This window comes from Geospiza fortis, unplaced genomic scaffold (assembly GCF_000277835.1).
Source record: "Geospiza fortis unplaced genomic scaffold, GeoFor_1.0 scaffold27, whole genome shotgun sequence".
NCBI classification, from domain to species: Eukaryota; Metazoa; Chordata; class Aves; order Passeriformes; family Thraupidae; genus Geospiza; species Geospiza fortis.
This window is the reverse complement of record NW_005054329.1, coordinates 1,246,102-1,255,848: the sequence shown is the minus strand read 5'-3', so window position 1 is coordinate 1,255,848 and position 9,747 is coordinate 1,246,102. Positions and strand designations below refer to the sequence as shown.

Below are 9,747 nucleotides of genomic sequence, written 5' to 3'. Positions count from 1 at the left end.
GCAGGAATGTTTAATGTTGCCTACTGCTATTAAAAAGGAAATCTCAGAGTTAAAAGACTGATTAAAATAATGTGTATTAAAATTGATATGGATTGTTTAACCTACAGACCATTTTCTAGAAGTTGCAAAACAGCACCACAAACAGAAAAGCATTTAAGCATGAGAGCAAAGAAAAGGATGAATATGAAAAGTGAAAACATGATCAGCAGATAAATTAATCATTTTCAACTTTACAACATTAAACAAATACAGTCACTAAAGAGGCAAAACCAGAAATATGTTTGTCCCAAAATAGCTGTGTTCATAGACAAAAGCAAACTATTAGATCTTCAAAATTTGAATTCTGTAACCCACAAGACACATAAAGTTCTCTCAGTTTGCAGATATTTCCTACAGCCAATTCATTGCCCATTCTCCTTCGCACTTCAATATTTCAGGTCCTGAAGTGTAAATTCCATTTCTGCTTTCAGAACCCTGAACAAACAACAAACCCTCTGATAAAATCAACACTTTTCTGACCAATAGCAATAAGTTATCATCAATAACTAAATAGAGGCTTCTTGCTTCATTTATTTCTAAGCCAAATGCCATCATTCCCAAATAAACTCCATCAATCTAATAACCCCTCCAGTGAAGCACAAAACATATTGACTCCCTTGCAGGAACATGCTCCTCCTGCATAATTCAAACCAGCACAGCCCATCCTGAGCCGTGGTTTCAGGCTCAACACTCTTCTTTGGAGGTTTCTTGACAACTAAAATGTGGCAAGTTCTGAGGATTTCAGGCAAAAACAGATATGGAAACTTTGACTTCTTGACAGTTTATTGATAGATTATTTAACAACCTCCTGTTTTTAAAGAACAAGAAAGGATCTATTGAAGAATGCCATGTAGAGCAAAGACGTCTCCTCCTTTGAATTGCAGCAGGAAACTTGGAAAGGAGCTATGCAGATTACAGAGTAAACTCCGCAGAAATCTCGATTTTGATACAAAATAATGCCTTGATAGTAAAGGTCTCATTAATATGATCGGGTTCCCACTGGTGCAGAATCTCACTGACTTTCACAAGCTGAACAGCTCCAATTGCTCAGGCACAAAAACTGCATCTGGACAAATTCTAACTACTACACAGTGGTCCTTTGCCACAACTGAACTCTTATAGTGCAAAATGCTGGCAAAAAACCAAAAAACAAAACCTACAAAAGAATTCTAAAATTGTGAAATTATTATATCAGGAGAACAAAGTGCCTGTATCTTTATTTGCCTGATCAATACACACTGATTTTCAGAAACAAAATCATATAGATACATAAGATTCTGAAATAAAATAGTGCAGGAACACAAAGCCATCAGTCACCTCAAAATGGCACAATATACTCTCTATTATTTTGATGACTTGAATAATTCCTGTAACTGCAAGTGAAATCATTCACATAATAAAACATTCAGCATCTCATCAGCATTGTCACTGGAGAAGTGCATTACTCAGAACTTACTCTGCACTTATTCCTTGATATTTACAGCTTCCTAAACTCAGAGAAGGAAATGTTCACATAAACAGGCCATATATTGGCTCTGTACTGCTCTAAACTGCCTTCTTTTTTAAAGAAAGATTTTACAGTGATATTATTATCTGACTTTTGCAATATCATTCAACATAATTTGCTATTCATTATACACCAATTCTTATCTGCCTCGATTCACAACCAAAAAAACTGAGACTAGCACAGGTTAACTGCAGACTTATTTTTCAATGGTAACTCATAAAATAATATAAATACCATATGTAGAATTAGTTTTTAATTAGGAAAACTGCTGATCTTTTGCATGTAAGAAAACAGTTACTGGAGAACTATCCCATTTTTGCTCAAGTTGCAAGCTCGTTACTCTAAATATAATGCTGCTTTTTTTTAATTCTTTAACTACTCCTCAGTTTGAAAGATAAACAATACCTACATCATTCATATGCACATGAATACCATTCACCCAACATTCTACCCAACCTCTATAGGTTATTACTTATGACCTAGAAAATCCTTCATTTCTTTATGATTTCAGACAAAACAAAACCTACAATTGCTCCATGTCAACATCTTATAATTTTTATTTTTTTTTAACCCAACATGAAGCACAGAGGAAGTATCAAGAGTCTGTTTTCTTGTTTTATTCCCTTATGGCTATTTTCCCAAAGAAAAACCTGCATAAATGCCTGTAAAGCAAGAGCCCCTAAAAAGAAGAGCAGAGCCCCCTAGCAATGCAGGCCAGGCAGCTGATCAACGCAAATTACCCGGGAGCTGCCGCCGGCATCTCCAGGGGACCACACGCCAGTTTTCTGGATCAATCCCCAAGTTTATATTTTCAGAAATCTTTTTACATGCAGTTTGATTTTTAACATTTTAATGAGCAAAAAGTGCATCTCCAGCAGCCAGTGAGCAGAGCTAAAGTGCAGGGCATGAACCGTGTCCCGGGGGAGGCGGCGCAGCCGCGGCACCGGGGGCTGCAGCTCAGGCACCACCTGGCTCCCCGTCCCAAGGCTCCAACTCTTTTCATAATCAAAACACTGCTGACATTAGAAACCCCACATGGCTTTTCTAAAATCCTTCCCAATCAATAAAGGCAGTACATAACTTATCGGAGACAACACAGAGCTCATTGATTAAGTTTGGTTTCAGTAGCAAAGTTTTCAAAATAAATGAGGCAGGAACACCGCACTCGGCCCTACTGTGGCACAGCCACCTCTGAAGGTGAGGCAGGCTCTGCAAGGCCTTCCTACACAGGCAGGGCAGACTTGGAAAGCCAGGCTGGGAAATACACACAATACATACCGGGCTCGTGTCCCAAACCATCTCCCTGTTGCAACCAAACAGTAAAGAAAGCTCAACAATGCTGAAAAATGTGCACATTCACTTGCGATTTTAATATGCAAGCTGTAGCTGAAGTCTTTTTTATTTTTAAACCCTTCACCGTATGCTCCCACTTCCAAATCAACAGAACAACTTCAGATTCTCTTAAATACAGTGGGTTGCTTCACTTCTGCTCAAATGAACATCACTAACAAATATCCCATGTGCAGCTGCAATTAAATAAAACTGCACTGCTAAATGATGTGCAAATGGCTGGGCTAGAGAAGGGTCTGCTGCAAAGTATCTGTCTAGAAAGATGCACGAGACACCAGAGATGCAAAGGAGAGCAAGAAGTGTGGGGAGAAGTGGGACAGAAAAGAAATTAGAATACCAGGAGATCTGTGGAAAATGCTGAACAATTAAGGTATGATACCCCCATAGGAATGGGAGTCAGAGCAGGGAAACAACACACCACACAAACCAATAGGCTGGGAGCCTGGAATGGAAAACCTGAGGGAAATCCAGATGATACTGGAAGGACCACCCAGAGCAGAGACTGGACCTTCAGCTGTGGATCCTGGAGGGGAGGTGGAAGGGAAGGAACCCAAACCCCCACAAGTATATGTTACAAGAGAACAGAGCATGGCCAGTGAGAGGAGTTTTCCATGGAGAAGAGATGACTCTATGATGAAAAGCGGGATTGCTGTTTTGTTTCCTTGCCCTTACACCTGAGGCAAAGAACAGTTGAGGCTGCTGCAAATGAAACACTACAGAGAGGGTGGAAACACTTCTCACCTTACCCAGCTTGAAAGGCCACCTGAACCCAGCAAACCAGCATGAAACACTCCCTCTGCCTGGAGGGACACCAGGAGACTTCCAAGAACATCAACAGACTGAGGAAGGATGGAGGAGAAACTGGAGAACAAGGAGGGCCCAGAGGAGAAATGCCCCCAGCCTGACGGGCTCAGGGTGTGTGAGCACAGGGAGCAGCATATCCCCACTTGGCCAGTGAGCAGCTACTGGGGACTTCACTGCTCCTCAGATGCAGCATCAAATTTGAACACTACAGAAATCCTAATATGGCATTAAAAAGTGCTAAGAGATTGACTGAAGCAAAATATTATCCAACTAAATTTAGATTGTCCATTAACGTCTCCTATACCCACAGAATTGTAAACTACTCTTATATTTAATTAATCTATTTGGAAAATTTTAAGCTAATGATTAATTAAATGATCCACTGCTAGGGAATAATAGGTCTAAGAATTCAAAAAAGCAAACAATAACCTTAAACCCAAAATTTCTCTAAGTTCTAAAGGTTTTTCTGGTTTTGAGAAAACTGGTACAACACAGATTCTTTTTAAAAAATCATTGCTTGTTTAAAATATTTATGTCACATTTCATATTGCATTGATTTTGCAATAAAATCTTTTTATGCCTTATATCCTTACTGAGCATTACTGAATTTTGCAATGTACTAAATATTTTAATAAATTATTTTCATCAGTTCTTTAAAAGAATGTTCTGTGCCCAAAAAAAAATCTGGACATAATTTGCTTAAGAGAATGACTTTAAATTGCTTGAATTTAGTTTTATCTCTACTTTTCTAATTCTACTGGTATTCCAACACAACTTTATAGCACTAGATTATCCATTTGTTCTGTGTTCCAGAAATCCACCGCTCTCTCTGAGCAATTCTAAAGCCTGAATTAGGGGAGGGCTTTTCTCCCAAAGCCGCCTGTCCCTGTCTGAGGGTCAGCAGGGGAACAGGGCCATACAAAATAACATCATTTCATTGAAGGTAACTGACTGTTCTCAGGAAAACGCTGTTTTAAACAAACAAACAAAAAAACCCCAACATGCATATCCACAATCCTGGAAACAGGAAGAGCAGGAGATAAATAACATTTCCTAAGCATATTGAGGCCTGCTAGCATTTAAATATTTTAAACGTACAAAATATGTGCACAGATGGGCAACTTTTCTCCTTGCATTACTAAAAACATATTTCAAGATAAAGCTCAAAATCCCTGAATTTTTTAAACCTAATTGTGACTCTGTTTCTTAGAATTCACACCCCAAGGCCAAAGCTTTCCTGCCACCAGTCCTTCAAATCTGATTTGGACATTACACGGGAGGAGGCTCCAAGCCTCCCTGAGGTCTCGCTCCTTTTACAACACACGCAGAAGCAGCAGATAATGGGCCTGTGCTGAATTCCGGGCTCTGCTCAGCTCCTCCTGGGACACAGGCCTAGCAGATGTGATAAAAACTGTGTCAGAGAAGTAGCTCTAGTTTTTGCCTTAATGACAACTTCAACCTCTCAACTCATAGAACAAAAGAACAGGAACGACTATTACTTTTCTCCAGTAGAAAAAAAAATCTGAAAGTAAAGCTGAACTAAATATTTAAGCAGTTTTTCAAAGAGATCTCCTCAACAAATGTCTTTAAAATCCCTTCAGTAAAAGCAGAGATTTAGTTTCATTCTAAGAGAAATAGATTTTAGCTAAAAAAAAAAAAATCTACAGCTACTGTTGTGCTGTTGAATAATTGTTCCAGTCTTAAATCACAAATAATTGAAAAATTATACTAACAGGCATAAAAAAACCAGGTCCAATTATGTGCATAAACAGTGATCAATTGGCAAAGGTAAGAAGTGTCAATAGCAGAGAGCTGGAATGCTGATTCAATTAATTGTATTTTAAACATTTAATTACTAAAACCGAGGAATATTTTCACTTGCAGATTTAGCAGAAAGGAGGTGAGAATTATTAACTGTGAAAAGATAATCATATCCTGCTCAGCCCATAAGTTGCACAGATACACTGCACCAAAACCAAAGCTTTATATCTACCCTTGGGTTAGCATTTGTTAAATATTATAATTCTGGCTTAAGATGAGTGGCCTTTTCAGCCTTCGTCTCCATCGGTCTATTCAGCTCCGAGCACATACCCACTTAATCAGCAATCATTGTTCTCTGAGGCAGGACTTTGTTGTCAAGACAAGCACTGAAACCTTTAAAATATTTCAGAACTGGCGTAAGAAAAAAGTGATCTTTGTCAAACAAGGACAAATTTATGCAAATCTTTTATAAACATTCACAAACATTTATTTAGCTTTTGAAATGTTGGCCTCATTTGAGAGCATGAAAATGAGGGGGAAGTAGGAAGATGCAAAGGACAGCTTAGAGGCTGGCACACTACATAAATATTCAGAAGGAAGATTATAGGATTCATGTTAGGCTGTCTTAGGTTTCTCCAAAGTCCACATAGAATACCAAAGAACAAAACTAACGAGAAGTAGAGCAGATGTTAGACAATGCAGCAGCCCTCTTTTCCACACTCACTTGGCTATACTTCGATGCTTTCATTTTTTCATTCAATATGGTCAGGTCATTCAAGGATTCTCCTATAGACTCTGTATTGTGGCTACAGCGCTATAAGCTGGACCTCTGTCAGCTTTCCAAAAGTTCCTGATGAAAAGGCATTATGCAAATTGTACCTCTCTTACTCTCTTTTCAGGAAAAAAAGCCTGCAGTATGCAGTCATTGGAGTATTGGAAGTCCCAGCCTTCATTTCTGTATGGTTGTGTTTGCCTTAGGGCCATGCTGCTTGTTTTGACAGTGGATCCCCCCAGATAGTTGGGATTAGTCGAGCTTGTTTAGATAAACTTGAAATCAAGGCCTTCTCTAGGTAGACAGCTAGATGTAGCTACTGAGTTTCCAGCTGCCTTCTGCTTTCATCCCAAAACAACTGCAGATTCACAGCAGAGATCACAGCCACAGGCTATGTCACATACATAAGTACGAAATTAAAGGCTGCTAAAAGAAGCCTTTGTAAGTCTTAGTGCTAAAATAAGGAATCTGTACTGCATAGTTTAAACAAATTATTGAAGAAGCACCAATAAAGGTCTGCAGCAGAGAGTTAACAAGATGTGTGTGAAAGAAATGCTCTGTTTACATAACTGGGCAGGATCAGGCTTTGCTAATAACCACTGCCCCATCCACTGTGCAGCCTCCCCAAAATACAGGCAAGGAAATACCTGGAAGCACAGTCTGCTACAGCACCCAAAAAAGAGCTCTGTTCATCAAATACCAACTTTATCATCACAGGAGAGTATTGTGGCAGCACTGTTCCTGTTCCAGTATGACTGAACATCATACACACAACCAGATTTCATCTTTGCTATAGTCAGATAATGCAAGCCACAGGAGTTCGTTCTCACAAATATAATATGTTATAAGAGAAGGGTCAGAGCTCCAAACCGAAATTAAAACCTAAAATCAAACCCGCCCATGTAACTACATTACACCTTTACAAATCTGCACTGTAGTTCAGTCCCAACAGGAGATTCATTTTTCATAAGGTAGGAAAAAACCCACAAACAATTTTGTCTTCTTAAAAGACTGCAATCTCTTCTAGCTGGGTGCAAATTTTCATATACACTTCTGCCACATCCAGGCACAACAGATGGGAAACTGAATTAAAGGAAAAATTAATCCCTAGGATGTTATCAACAAACAACCCGAAAAAAAAAAAGGAAAAAGAGAAAGAGAAAAAACAAATAAACAACTTAGTTGAACAAATATTAAATATCATTAAAAATCAACTCCCATCTCTTGCTCAAGAAAAAGGATGTGCAGAAACTTGCAATGTTGGAACACTTTAAAGCCAAGAGCAGAATTTTGTGTCTAAGAGGACAAGGTAAGGAGTCACCAACCTCTGCCTCTGTGCACAGGAAGCCTCTGGAATCACATTTTTGCCATTTCCATATTAGAGAAATTCTTCCATCTCCCACTGCAAAACTAAGTAATTTCACTGAAAAGGTCTTTTGTAGAAACTCAAAGCATTAAAAACTGTGAGAGATGAACATTAGACTTCAATTTCTTCCTGCACTGGTTACCAAAGAGAATCCTGAATTCCCTTTGTCATTTCATACCATAATTCCCCATCTGCAACACCCTCAGCAGAAATGAGCTCTGGACTGGGAATCCAAACCAACAACTGAGCTCATTCCTGAGTCCTGAGGAAACCAGAACCACCAGTGCCAGTGGACTTAGAAGAAAACCGAACAACATTTTGAGAGCTGTTACCTGAAAGTGAAATCTGCCTGCTAAGGATGCAGCTGTCCCAGCCCCTGGCTTCACCTCCTCACAGGTGTCCAAGTGCTGGGCCCAAGATGCTCCTCCCTGCTGAGGAATGGGTTTGAAGCTGCCACTAACAAAGTGGTTAACACCTCCCTCACCCAGGTAGTATCTGCCTGCTGCAGAGAGGAAGTGTAACAAAACTGAACAATCATCCCAAAGGGGGCAACAGCTGACTAACTTTGAAACTTCCCAAGGCCCTGTTTCTCAGGCTCGTGTTCCCATCACACCAGTCTGAGAATTCCCTAAAGAACAAAGACTAAAACCATGAGTATGATGAGGACACTCTTGCCCACAGGCCAAGAAGAACTTCTCTAACGTATTTTGCAGAGATGAGATGGAGTCAGTGATCACTTCAGACAACTGAAGGTTATAAGAGGATAAAGCTTTTTAAATTTATCAGCATTTCTACAACTTTCAGATTTTCAAATACAAGAATATGTTAGGGAGAATTGTGGTCAAAACTTGAGAGCTATAAAAACATTCTTTAGCCCTGGAAAGTGGCTTTTACTTCAAGAAAGGAGGGCTGATATGACCAAACAGAATCTGAAGTATTTCAAGTGCAAAGCAAAGAACTTTGGACTTCCCTGGTTTAGCAAGGGTCATGTCCAGCTTGTCCCTGTGACATGCCACCAGTTCCATGCTGCTGTCCAGACACAGGTGAAGGATGGAGTGTGTGAATACCAATGAGTGTCATCTACCATCACCAACAAACCCTCCTCTGCAAGGGACAGCACTCCCCACTTGCTGTCCATGCAAACACCACCAGCAGCCAGAGCAAGGAAGGGTTTTACATGCAGAGAGATGAGCTGGCTGTACCTCAACCTGCCCAAACCCCCACTGGCAGGACCTTGACTGTATTTCATATTTTTCTTAAAACAAAGCTGCTTTCTACATATTACAAGTCTCTAAAGAATAATTTTGAAATAGTTTATGAATCAATCAATAGCACCAGTATAAACCTGAATGGTTCAGGAGCCTGGTACAAGACAACTTCCAGAACTATTTTGCTACTGACTGCCTCACCAAACCCAAGTAGAATAATACTGCTGAAACATCTCTCATTTTAAAGAAACCCAGGTTTACCTGCAGTGAATATTTTATACCTTTATCAATAAATTTAAACCAAAGTGATAATGATTACTCACTCTAGGCCTGATCCCACAACCTTTACTCACACAAGCAGTCCCACAGGATTTTAATATCACCACCTCAACGAATAAGGGTTTGCAGGACAGGCTTTAAATTATTCATATATTCACAGATTTTTAAGACCAGAAGGGATCATTATGATCATTTAGTCTGACCTCTTGTATAACAAAGGCCATATGATTGTAGCCAGTAATATTTGCACTCGCTGAATCATCTGTAGTAAAATCAAATTGTGTTTAGCAAACTTCCAATATCTATTCAAATTTTTCAATAAAGAGAACTGAGATGGTTTAGAAAGTGGCTTGGCCATACTTCCTCACAGTTGAACCCAATTATTCCTCTATTTCTATTCAGAATTCTTCTGACTTCTGGACACTGGCTTTTGGTGTGGTTTTCACAGACAGACTCCAGAGTCCAACACTACCTCAGGTACTGTCAGGCCAAAATCAAGTAACCTCCTGAGCTCCTTCAAAACATTAATTGCCAGTTAATTACTATTTGCTTTCTGCACTTTTACCACTCCTGCCCTGCACCATGACTTCTGAGACAGATATCATAAGTGAAAAGACATTCAATTAATGCTATCAATGATGCACAAACAGGAAACCAAACA

At 39.4% G+C, this 9,747-nt stretch overlaps 1 protein-coding gene across 1 annotated transcript in view; it reads right to left on the bottom strand.

Annotated features, from left to right (window-relative positions):
• Positions 1–9,747, bottom strand: part of DENND1A (DENN domain containing 1A) — a 160,062-nt gene that overhangs the window by 103,041 nt on the left and 47,274 nt on the right. The gene's annotated exons all lie outside the window — the stretch shown is intronic.